Genomic DNA, 12,361 nt, shown 5'->3' with positions numbered 1-12,361 from the left:
TAGGGCTATTGGAGCTTGGGTCCCTTTCTTGGGCGGGGCATCAAGTACATGTATCTTTACCGATAAACCAATTTCTAATTGCTGTAGTAGACCCTAAAGAGATCTCACTTCCCTATGAATTTATCTTGAATCATGATCTTTTAGCTTAACTTTATCCAGTTTTACCGAGGGAGCAACCTCATTTTTTACCTTGAATTGGTCAAAATATGCGGAATTTCTTACTTTTTGTGGAGGATTAGATCCAGTGACTGGGGTTCTATGGTTGACTGATATTGCACACCATCATTTAGCTATTGCAATTCTTTTCCGAATAGCAGGTCACATGTATAAGACCAACTTGGGCATTGGGCATAGCCTAAAAGATATTTTAGAGGCAATTGGGTCGTTACGATTACGGGTTGGGTGTCTAATTGTCCAGGCAGTAATGAAAGTGTCTTGTACCTGAACCAGTGGCTCACTATTTCTGAGTAATGGGGAAGAGGACAGAAACATGCCACTGAAAGACTCTACTGAGACAAAGATGGGCTGTCAAGAACGTAAAAGAGGTAGGATGGGCGATTGGTCAGATCCAGTATGGATCATACATGGATGGTAGTTGGAGTCGGCGGCTCCTCTAGGTTCCCCGATCTGGGATCCCTGGGGAAGAGGATCAAGTTGGCCTTTGCGAATAGCTTGATGCACTATCTCTCTTCAACCCTTGAGCGAAATGCAGAGTGAATTCTTAGAGCGTGGAAAGACTTCAAAAAAAGTTAATGTATTTGAATGGGAAGTAAGAATGAAAATGAATAAATACGGGAAGGTTCAGGTATGTACGGTACCTATGTGGTAGATGATATTATGTATACGAAGTTCGTGGATTGGTATAAACATATGAATTGTGTTGGCATAGAATTGATAGATGAATTGAGATCTAATAAGTGTTTATGTATTGATCTTTTATTTTTTATAAGCTGTTGATAATATTTAGAACGAGCTTACTAAGCTTTTGAAAGCTTACTTTGTGTTTGTTTGCATTGTTTTATAGATATCAAAGCTGCTGTGAGCTCGGGGATCATCGAGGATCGTCACCACACTATCGAATCTCATTTTGGTACCTTTTGAAATTGTATATGGTAAAGTATGACATGTATAGGCTAGAAGTACTTTGGATAGGTTTTGTAATGTCTATATTTAGCCATGTGATATGGCTTGATATGGTTGTGTTTATGTTTTTGATTTTCATATATGAAATGTGATGCAAGATGATCTATTTGATGTGTTTATGAATGGCTAAGAGAAATGGTAAGTTTGGCAAGTTTTGGTATGAGATTTGGTCATGAGTTTAGAGATTATGAAGCCATATGTTTGATATGATTTGGTCTTTTTCTTTGGCGCAATTGAGTTGAGATTATGAGCATGTAAACGGTTGATAATGTTATGGCATGGATGATGTATGGTTTGGTATAGAAATTGGCTGAAGTTGTTGTGTATATACGCTTGGTTTGGTACTTGTAGGTTTGATCCAATTGGGGTGGCAAATTGGCTATTTAAATGGCTTATTTTTTTCCACACGAGTAAAGACACGGGCATGTGTCTCAGCCGTATGTGACACACGGTCACATTACACAGCCGTTTGTCCCCCAGGGTATCCTACGAATTAAAGTTAGTATACCCTCCAGTTTTGACACGGCCTAGACACACGGGCATGCCTAATGCCATGTGAGGCACACAGCCTATTCACACGGGCATGTGACCCTTGAAAAGATGAAAATTTTTCCAAGTTCTAAAACTTTCATATGTTATCGATTTAGTCCCGAATGTATGATTTTGACTTTGTATGCTCAATTTAAGTTCATATTGATTATGAATGATTTATAATTATTGAAATGAGATGATATTTGATATATGTTTGTTCTTAACTGAGTTACAAGTCTGGTAATGCCTCTTAACCTATCCCGGCGACGGTTAAGTTTTAGAGGTGTTACACGTTTCTTGCTGCAATAAAGTGGTACAACTACAAGAACAACGTGAACTATCACGTCACAAAATGTCATTCGGAGAAATTCGAGAGAAAGTGCACAATGTGCGATGAGAGGAGCAAATGGAAAATTATGAAATTTTTTGAAAGAAGACAAACTTTTGGATGATAAAGAAGTATATCGGTACATACATGTGTTGCATTAAGTGCGCAATGCGATCACCTGATATTTGACATAATGTGACCTGATATAGGTCTTCGTTTTTGCCAATAGTGTAACTTTAACTCGTACTTTACAGGTGTAAGTCAGGATCATCTGAGGCTAGACTCCAATGTGATGTCTGATATAATTCTACGTATGGTGAAAGTGAGTCCTAGGATTCCCATCTCGGTGTTGATTGTCAACATTCATAGTTAGTATGATTACACATCATCGTACTAAAAGACAAGTGTTACAAAACAAAAGGTTATAAATAATTTGTATTACAGTTGGGACAGTCGTATATTGATTTGTGGCACTGGTGTCAGGTATTGGATCGGTACGTACCAGGTTCTCTAACAGATCTGGAAATTCTCCCAGCGTACTTTGGCAATTCTTTAGTCCATGGGAAAAAAGTATTCCACTGATTCTTTTGGACCTTCGATGTAACACCCTACGCTCGACCCGTTTACTAGATTCGGATATGGAGCGTCATAATGGACCTGTATTTAGTTCTGTTAACTTAATTATTATAAAACGGTCCAAAAAAAACTATTTAATAATGAAATTAAAAATAGTAACCTTTAAAACAAAAGAAGTAAGCCATTAAATGTTTTGCTTTCTTATAGTTCCAATTCTTAACCAGACTATTTGTTTAAAAAGAAATTCTTGAAACTTTTCCTAAGGACTATCTGTCCTAAAAATCCAGATTCTATGTATGCTATCTGGATTTGCTACTATAGATCCTGATTCGAAACCTCCATCAGTACCCCATTCTTATGTGTATGACTTGATCTATCGAAAATCCCTGGTTTCAATCCCATCTGGGTTGGTCCCTCTTCTGAGCCCTCGAACATGCTCACAAGTTTTGTGAACATAAGCACACTATCGTAAGTTCAAATGAACTTAATGAGTTCCTTTATCACATCATAATTAAACCCTACCGCACAAGGGTAAAAAATAAAAAATAAACTTAAAATAAATTTAACTCCTTGATTGCTCAAGGCGAGTATTTCTTTACCAGGATGTCGGGCTCCATCCGACCTTTTGAGCTACGCAGCTCACGTTGAAGCCTTCATTTACTCGAACTCCCCATTTGAACCAAAATCCAAAAACCTTTCCACTTCTGTGAGTTCTATCTTTATTCATTTTCTTTCCTTCTTCCTTTCCTACACCTAACATGCAGGGTTTTTACCAGCCTTCACTTTACTTGGTTATATGCCTATTTTCACATATTGTACCTCTATGGTATCCCTTTTTACGTTTCCACCTAAGGGTCCGTAGGACATACCTTTCTTGGCAGACTTCCATGGTTGAACCATACTTTGGTGGACTCCCTTTTACCATATGCTAGTCCTGAGGGTCCTTTTGACATGCCCATATCGTGTTGTCTATCAGCATAACTCGCCACTCTAGGGAACCCGTTCACATTTCTTCCCTTTCTTGGAAATTCGTTGGACTCATACGTAAAATTCGATTGGACTTGTTGAACCTATAGGCTAACATTTATATGGCTATACGAGCCTGCCATATTACTTGTTCATTTACTCCCTACGAGGCTATCTTGGTGGCAGTATACTAGAACTAGACTTTCTTCATAGAGGAATAGTCTTGATAGACATACTGTCTCTTGGATAGTATCTTTATCGTGAGAGTTAGACTCCCTTCCCTTTTCATGAGATTCACTTCCCGGGTACAACTTCTTTTAGCACTTCTTGCTGGATCTTTTTCTTGAATCCTTGCTTGTGATCCTTGGACATTTTCCCTTCTTATGTTTCCATACTTAGGCTAGCTTCCACACAGTCTTTTTCTTTACCTAATTCTTGTTGAGTCTTCGTCCCTACCTTATTGGCTAACCCTACTACACTCATGATTTTGGCAGATACCTCATAATCCGCTTGCCATACTTATGCTTTCCTTAACACTCGTTCACCTGTGTAATTTCCCATTCTTGGCGCATAGGCCTATAATACTCATTTGAGGTTCTAGTATACTTTCCGCATTTATTCCCTAACGGGATCTATGGGATGTCATAACAGAGCTATAGTCTTATACCTTCTGACCTCATTCCTCACAAACTTGCGGACTCACCAGTGTTTATTATCTTGATGAATTATCTCTAATCCGTACTTACTGTCTCGACAGACTATCTTTGATTTGTGTTTATTGTCTCAGCAGACTTTATCTTTGTGGGTTCCATGGAGTATTTCATCCATGGTTTTACACCGATCCACTATCCTGGCATACTAACTTATGATGTTATATAGTATTTTATCCATGGTCTTACTTATCATACTTGACTGCTATAACAACTTTCATCTATGGTCTTACACTGTATACCTCAAACCATATACTTTACTGCCATGGCGTTTTTCATCTATGGTCTTAGACCATTAACATTACTATGTACCATGCTCCCATGACATCTTTCATCCATGTTCTTACGTTACATATCATGTATCTAGACTGTCATAACTTCTTTCATTTATGGTCTTATGTCATATATCATCGCCATGGTGTCGCCCCGAAGGACCAGTCGATACCCCCGTCGTGGTAAATACTATTCCACTATTTCATTTCTCGAATCCTCCTCTCATCACCTCCTTTACACCACCTAATCTTAATGCTTGAACACTGTAGTGTTCCCTCCGCAAGATCTGAAGTCTCGCCCAAAGTGGTAACTAGAAGTTCACTTCCCATTTTCCATCATAACTTCTTCTATCTCTTTAGGGTTTACCCACAATTATGCAATGTATGTGCATATTTTCATGCTTCATGTTTCATGCTTATGAAACCATGACATGCTTAAACAACATAGATCATAATAACAAGTTCAGAGTTTGGAACTCAATTGAATCCTTATAGTTTCCATTACTTATCCCTTTTTCTCGAGCTTAGGAGCTTCCATCCTCCAGACAGTAGCTTACAACCAAAAATAACTATGAGTTATACTCCACATTTTTAACTTAAACCCATTTCTAGAAATATGCAAAACCCTCAAAATAGTTCTAATGTTTATCAACTTTACCTTACTTACATAAAAGAGTTAAGATCCTTGCTAGTTTGTTTATTTCCTTACTTTCTTAGCTTCTTCCTCATGATGTTTGCTCCATGCAGAACCTCCATGGCTATTCATTCTTTGAACTATTGAAGAAGATAAAGACAGGAGAATTTAGACAAAGTCAAGAATAAAATCATCATTGGGAGCCATCTTCTAGATATTTATAGCCTTTTTCGCGTTGTTACTACCCTCATGTGAGTTGTGCATCACTAATCATCATGTCTCCTATTATGGAATTGGCAGGTTTTGATAAACCGTAATATATACATATTTTTACCCCATGCTTAACACATTTCATGGATGATTTTCCCTTAGAATTGGTGAATTCGATGCTCCTAATGCTTTAATTTCATGTTTTATACTTAGGAGAGCATAGGAGAGCGAAATGAACAAGAAATGGGCCAAAAACGAAAAAAATGGGCCAAAGTACAAAATCAACACGGCCTAGACTTCCTTACATGGGCAGACCACACTGCTGTGTCAATTTGGCAGATTCGAAGAACGATTCACACAGGCGTGTCCCTGCCGAGCCCAAGTTGAGTCCAATTCGGAAAAGGCAAATTTTGAGGGTTTTTAAGCATTCTAAAGCCAATAAATACGCCTTAAAGGAAGAGAAAAAGGGGGGCATGGAAAGGAAGGAAAGAATTACTCGAAGGAAGCCGATTGATCCATTTTAGAAGCCGGAGTCACCATCAAGACTGAAGATCTCCCCTTAATTTCCCCTCAGGAGTTTTGGGTTTTCTTTATGTTTTGTATTCATTATTCTTTTGAGATGTTTTCTTTTTTAGTTATGAACTAAATCCCCTAAATACATAAGGGGAATGAAACCTAAGATGATTATTGTTATTATTTTCTGAATTGTATGATAAATATTTAACTTGTTCTTAATTCTTGTTTTGATATCCCAGGATACTAATTCAAGATAAGCTCTTATTTAGAGGAGGAATAGACCCTGTCTAAGAGCACATTTGTCATAATTAAGCGGAGTTGTTTGCGCGCCTATAAGGTGACAAGAGTTTTTCGGATTAGGGTGAAACCTAATAAGGGGATCCATAGATCGAGTCAATGCAACCCTAGAGTGTTAATTAGAGAAAAGTCTCAATTATTCAATCTAGGGATTAGACGTTATTAGTCTTGAATAGGGATAATAACATAACTTAGGGATCTCTACGGAACAAGTTTAATGAATAAATCGTCCGATTCAAAGCCAGAATAACAAGTACAGTCTAGGTGGATTTTTCCTTAGGTATTTTCTTAATTCAATCGTTTTCCAAAAGTAACCCCCCAATTCGATTCTCTGTGAATTCATAGATTAGTTAATTAGTTAGTTAAAACAAAAACCCCTTATTCTTAGGCTAGATAATAAAAAGACAGTCATTACTAGTACTTTTAGTTCCTTTGGGTTTGACAATCCGGTCTTGCTAAAACTATACTACTGTTCGATAGGTACACTTGCCTGCATCGCGATAATAGTTAGTTTCAAGAACAATTAATTATAAATATTTAAAACTTACCTGTCACGAAAATCGCGATCAAGTTTTTGGAGCCGTTGCCGGGGTACTAAGATATTAGGAATGCTCAATTTTTATTACCTTAGCCATTTATTTTTCTTGCAATTTAATTTAATTATTATTATTATTTATTAATTTACTTTTTCTTTCTCTTGGCAGGTTTTTATAGTTTATGACTGGAAGAAACCGTTAGGACCACTACTTTTTGACGAAGAAATCGATCGCACAATTCGCAGAAACCAAAGAGAAATAAGATGAACCTTAAGATACACAGAGAACGAGTAAGAGGACAATACTCAACCCCCAACCGAAAAGATGGCTGAAAACCAAGACAATCAGCTACCTCCTGTAATTGTGGTTAATCAAAATCCTACTCCACGCACTATGTATGATTATGCTAAACCTTCTTTAACAGGAACTGAATCGAGTATAGTTAGACCTGCTGTAGCTGCAAATAATTTTGAACTAAAACCTAACACTATTCAAATGATACAGCAATTTGTTCAATTTGATGGTTTGTAGGATGAGGATCCCAACGCTCACTTAGCAAACTTCTTAGAACTATGCGATACATTTAAAATTAATAGTGTTTCTGGTGATGCCATTCGTCTTCATTTATTCCCTTTTTCATTGATAAACAAAGCTAAATAGTGGTCTCATTACCACGAGGGTCAATGTGACAGCCCAAAATTGACCCTAGTCGGGAAGTGGTTTCGGGACCACAAAACCGAGTCATAAAAATAATTGATTTCCATATTCTATGCTTATTATGTGTGTACATGAGTATGTGGAAGTTTCATTCTCCAATTTTGCCAATTGCATGAGAAATTATTAAATAGGGATTGATATGAGACATGGTGAAAATATGATAGGCTAATTTAAAATGGTCTATTAATGCATGTTGTGAAAATGATGGGTTTGCATGTCAAATTACCCAAAATTTGAGCTAGTGGTTGGCCATGCTATGGGTGGAAACATGTTGAGAACATGTTGGCCTAGTGAGGTATGTAGGAAAAAAATAAAATAAGGGGCATGGGCATAAAATAATGAAAAGGAGTATGATGAATACAAAAAAAATGTGTGTAGTTGTTTCCCCCCCCATTGCCGTGAGCTAAAGAAAAGAAAGGAGAAAATTTTTGTTCATCATTTCTCATCTTCATTTAGCCGAAACTAGAAAGAAAAAAACAAAGAAAAAAAATGCTCATCCTTTGGTTCATCCTTGGCCAAAAATTTTAAGGAGGAAGGAAGAAGAAAGGTTGAAGAGGTTCGGCCATGCATGTAGCTAGGCTAAGGTATGTTTGATGATGTTCCATGAGATGCATGCATGTTTTAGTTGTTAGCTTGAGTTCTACCTAGCCCATGGTCTAAATCTTGCTATGTGATGGAAATGACACTCGGCCATGGATGCATCATTCTTGGTTGATGTTTGATGTTGTGGTGATGAGGCATGAGGATGAGTTAAGATTCGGCCTAGGTGGAGTTTGTGTTAATGCCATTGCATGCTAAATATGAAGCTTGTTAATGATGCATGTGATGGTGGCTTGATGATTCTTGAACCTCCTTTTTAGCATTTTTGAGTGAGCACATATGTGCATTGGTTGCTAAATGGAGAAGAATCGGCTAGCAAGTTGTGTGCTAAGGCCGAATATAACTTTTGCATGTTAATGAGCAATGCATGTGTTAAATTGATGGAAAGGGAGAGGATGCTTTACTAGTGTGTATATGTGTGTATTAGCCAAGTTTTGAACTTGAAACAAAAGGGTGTTTAGTCAATACAAGTGACCATACTTGTAGAATGTATTAAGTGTTGAAATCGGCCCCAAAATAGACATGCATATTCGGCCAAGGGGGAAAAATTAGCTAAAATGTTGAGTTTGATTCATGATTCCGTACATATGTGACTTTAATGTCTAATGTATAAATATGGGCTAAGTGCCTTGTGTTCCTCTTTTCGATGCTCAAATGATTAAATCAATTTATTTGTTTAATTAAGCTCAAGAGCAAAGGGGAACTAAATCCGATAAAGGGAAGGAAAAAGTGGTCGAATAGCTATCGGAATCGTTCGACAACACCCGAGGTAAGTTCTTGAGTAAAAGAGCTTAAATTATGATGTGATTAGATCATGTTTTGAGCAAATTAAAATCATGCTCTTTGTGTGGCTATTGAGCCGAATTTGCAAGAATGATAAATGTCTTGTGTTTGAGTTTTGCTAACGAAAATGAAATACGAATGGGCCATGATTTATTGTTAAATGTGCATGGTTATTTGAATGCTGTCCGGGCTAAGTCCCGAAGGCTTGTGCTAAGTGACAATATCCGGACTAAGATTCGAAGGCATTTGTGCGAGATACTAATTCCAGGCTAAGCCCGAAGGCATTTGTGCGAGTTACTAAATCCGAGTTAAGTCCCGAAGGCATTTGTGCGAGTTACTAAATCCGGGTTAAGTCCCGAAGGCATTTGTGCGAATTACTATAACCGGGCTATGTCCCGAAGGCATTTGAACGATGAGCTATATCCGGTTAAATTCCGAAGGTACGTGATTTGGGAATGAATGAACTTGCTGTAAAATTCCAGTTAATACTCTCGAAACATCCCAACATTGAGGTATGTTTCGTATGTGCTTGAATTTAGTTGAGCCCTTACAAATAGTATTCGCTCAGTTGATAAACGAGCTACCGGCCTTTGGCTGAGTTGATCTTTTGTGTATGTACATAAGGGTTGATAATGTGAAGCAAGTACGATATCGTAAATTTGTGCATATGAAATTATCCGTTTAGCTATATGAATGCTATACTTTTGTTGTGCTGGAATTCCTTGCTCAAAACTTACTAAGCATAAATTGCTTACTCCGTTTCATTTCTCCTTTGTTTTATAGATTTGGTTCTCCAGCTATCGGACTCGGGATCTTGAAGTCAAAGTCACCCACACTATCAAAGCCCCCCCTTTTGGTACAATTTTGGTTGAACTTCGAAATGGCATGTATAGGACTACCCGTTTGTTGTGGGTCGTGGACCCTTTGGACTTGTATAAATTTTGGATAGCCATGCGAAAATGGCTTATATGTGTTTGAGTATAATGTTATAATCATTTGGTGTGGATATGCTTGACAAGGATTGGCCACGGGGATGGTTAATCACTTTCATAAATTGTGCTATTTATGCAAAAAGGGCTAGTTGAATCATGGAAACCATGAAATAGGTAAAGTCTACCTTAAAGGCAGATGCTGACAGCAGCAGTGATGTAGATTTGGAAAATCACTAAAAATAGTATGAATGGAATTAAATAGTGAATAAATTATGTAAACAAACCTTGATGAATCTACTTTCATGGGAAAGTAACTAAACAATCATACGGACAGTATGTTAAGAGATATTCAGGTTCTCGTGAGACAGGGCCAGAACGGTTTCTGGATTCCCTGTTCCGACTTTGGAAATTCATTATAAATTAACCAGAGATAATTATGAGTCATACCATATATGTATAGATTCCTCTCTGAGTCTAGTTTCTATAGAAACAAACTTCATCAGTATTGGAGCCCTGTACAAGGAGATATCCAAGTCGGAATGCGCAAAGGTCAGGGTAGTCGATCCCTGTAACATGGGAGATTTTGACTAATAAACTATACTAATTAGCCCGACCAAAAATTCTAGAAAAAAATATGTAGATGGGCATATGAGTCTAGTTTCAGGGAAAAATCACGAAACTGATTTTCAAGTTGTGAAACTCAAGATATGATTTTTAAAGCGACTACTACGCAGATTGACAGTGTCTGGGAAATATTTTTTATAAGGGGTTTAAAGTCTGTTAACACCTCGTGTTCGACTCCGGTGTCGGTCTCGGGTTCGGGGTGTTACAGTCAATCACTACTTGGGAACAAATGACCGAAAAATTTCTAGTAAAATATTTCCTGCCGGCTAAAATGGTCAAATTACGTAATGATATCTCTTCATTTCTGCAGATGGACTTAGAAACTTTTTACGATGCATGAGAGAGATACAAGGACTTGCTAAGAAGGTGCCCTCACCATGGGTTACCGCTTTGGCTTCAGGTTCAAATGTTCCATAATGGCCTGAATCCTTCGACTCGGCAAATGGTTGATGTAGCCGCTGGCAGAACCATCAATAATAAAACACCTGAAGATGCTTATGAGTTTATAAAGGAGATGTCACTGAATAACTATCAATGGCAAGTCATAAGGACAAAACCAACGAAAATAGCCGATGTTTATAATGTCGATTCGGTCACCATGATCTCTAATCAGGTAGAACTCTTGAATAAGAAAACTGATGGTTTTTTTAGTTCTTTACAGGTTCACCCAGTAATGCAGTGCGAAGCAAGTGGAGGTGGATCAAGCAATTCGGAATACCAACCTTATGGCCACAACATGGATAACGAGTAATTAAATTACATGGGTAATAATTCTCGATCTCAAAACAATCTATATAGTAACACTTACAATGCAGGTTAGAGGAACCACCCAAATTTCTTATGGAGAGGCCAAGGAAATCAAAGACCACCTCCAGGCTACCAACAACCACCCTACCAACAGGAAAAGAAGTCAAACCTTGAAGAGATGCTCTCAAAGTTTATATCGGTGTCAGAAACTCATTTCCAGAACACCGAGACAACACTTAAAAATCAACAAGCGTCGATCCAAGGGCTCGAAACTCAGATAGGCCAGCTTTCCAAACTAATCTCTGAACGACCACAAGGTAGCTTGCCAAGTAATACTGAACCCAACCCAAGGGAACATCTTAACGCGATTAATGTTCAAGATGAAGAAGGATTCGTTGAGCCTGAGCAGAACCGAGGCAAGAAACTATGGTAAACAGAGGCCAAGGTGAGGTAGGTCATAATAAAAACAAATCAGTGAATGTCGAATATAAACCTCATGCGCCATACCCCAACGCGACAAGGAAAGACCGCTCAGATGAACAATTTGGTAAATTCCTTAAACTCTTAAAAAATTTACATATTAACTTGCCGTTTATTGAAGCTATCACAGATGCCAAACGCAATGAAATTTTTAAAGGAGCTTTTAACAAATAAGTGGAAGTTGGACAAGGCGTCGCATGTAGAGCTAAACGTAGTTTGCTCAGCTATTCTGCAAAATAAGCTACCGAACAAATTAAAAGATCTAGAGAGTTTTACAATTCCTTGCTTAATTGGTAGTTTAGATGTGAGTAATGCAATAGCTGATTTAGGGGCTAGTATTAACGTCATGCCCTACAAAATGTTCAAACAATTAGGTCTTGGGAAACCCAAACAGACTAGGATGAGCATTCAATTAGCAGATAAAACTATAAGATTTTCTAGGGGTATTATTGAAGATGTGCTAGCTAAAATCGATAAATTTATATTTCCCATGGACTTCATTGTTCTAGACATAGAAAAGGATAGCAACACTCCTTTAATTCTAGGAAGGCCTTTTTTAGCAACTGCTAAAACGATCATTGACGTTGGCACAGGTGAACTCACACTCTGTGTGGGAGATGAAACAATCACCCTTCAAGCTCGCAATTCTGGCAACACATCGGAAATTGAAGGTGATCGTTTAACCCATTCTTCTAAAACTAACAATATGGTGCAACCTACTTTGCAGGAAATGAGTCTAAAGGAAGTACATGAGTCATT

The 12,361-nt window shown here is 37.8% G+C and overlaps 1 non-coding gene across 1 annotated transcript; it reads right to left on the bottom strand.

Moving 5' to 3' along the window:
* Positions 1-10,652: 10,652 nt before the first annotated feature.
* LOC121205851 (small nucleolar RNA R71) lies at positions 10,653-10,759 on the bottom strand. Its single transcript, XR_005900924.1, has one exon. It is a non-coding gene; the product is annotated as a small nucleolar RNA R71 (small nucleolar RNA).
* Between the last annotated feature and the right edge of the window lie 1,602 nt (positions 10,760-12,361).

Source organism: Gossypium hirsutum, chromosome A08 (genome assembly GCF_007990345.1).
Source record: "Gossypium hirsutum isolate 1008001.06 chromosome A08, Gossypium_hirsutum_v2.1, whole genome shotgun sequence".
Classification (NCBI taxonomy): domain Eukaryota; kingdom Viridiplantae; phylum Streptophyta; class Magnoliopsida; order Malvales; family Malvaceae; genus Gossypium; species Gossypium hirsutum.
The sequence above is the reverse complement of the archived record's forward strand: the minus strand, read 5'-3'. Positions and strand labels throughout refer to the sequence as shown.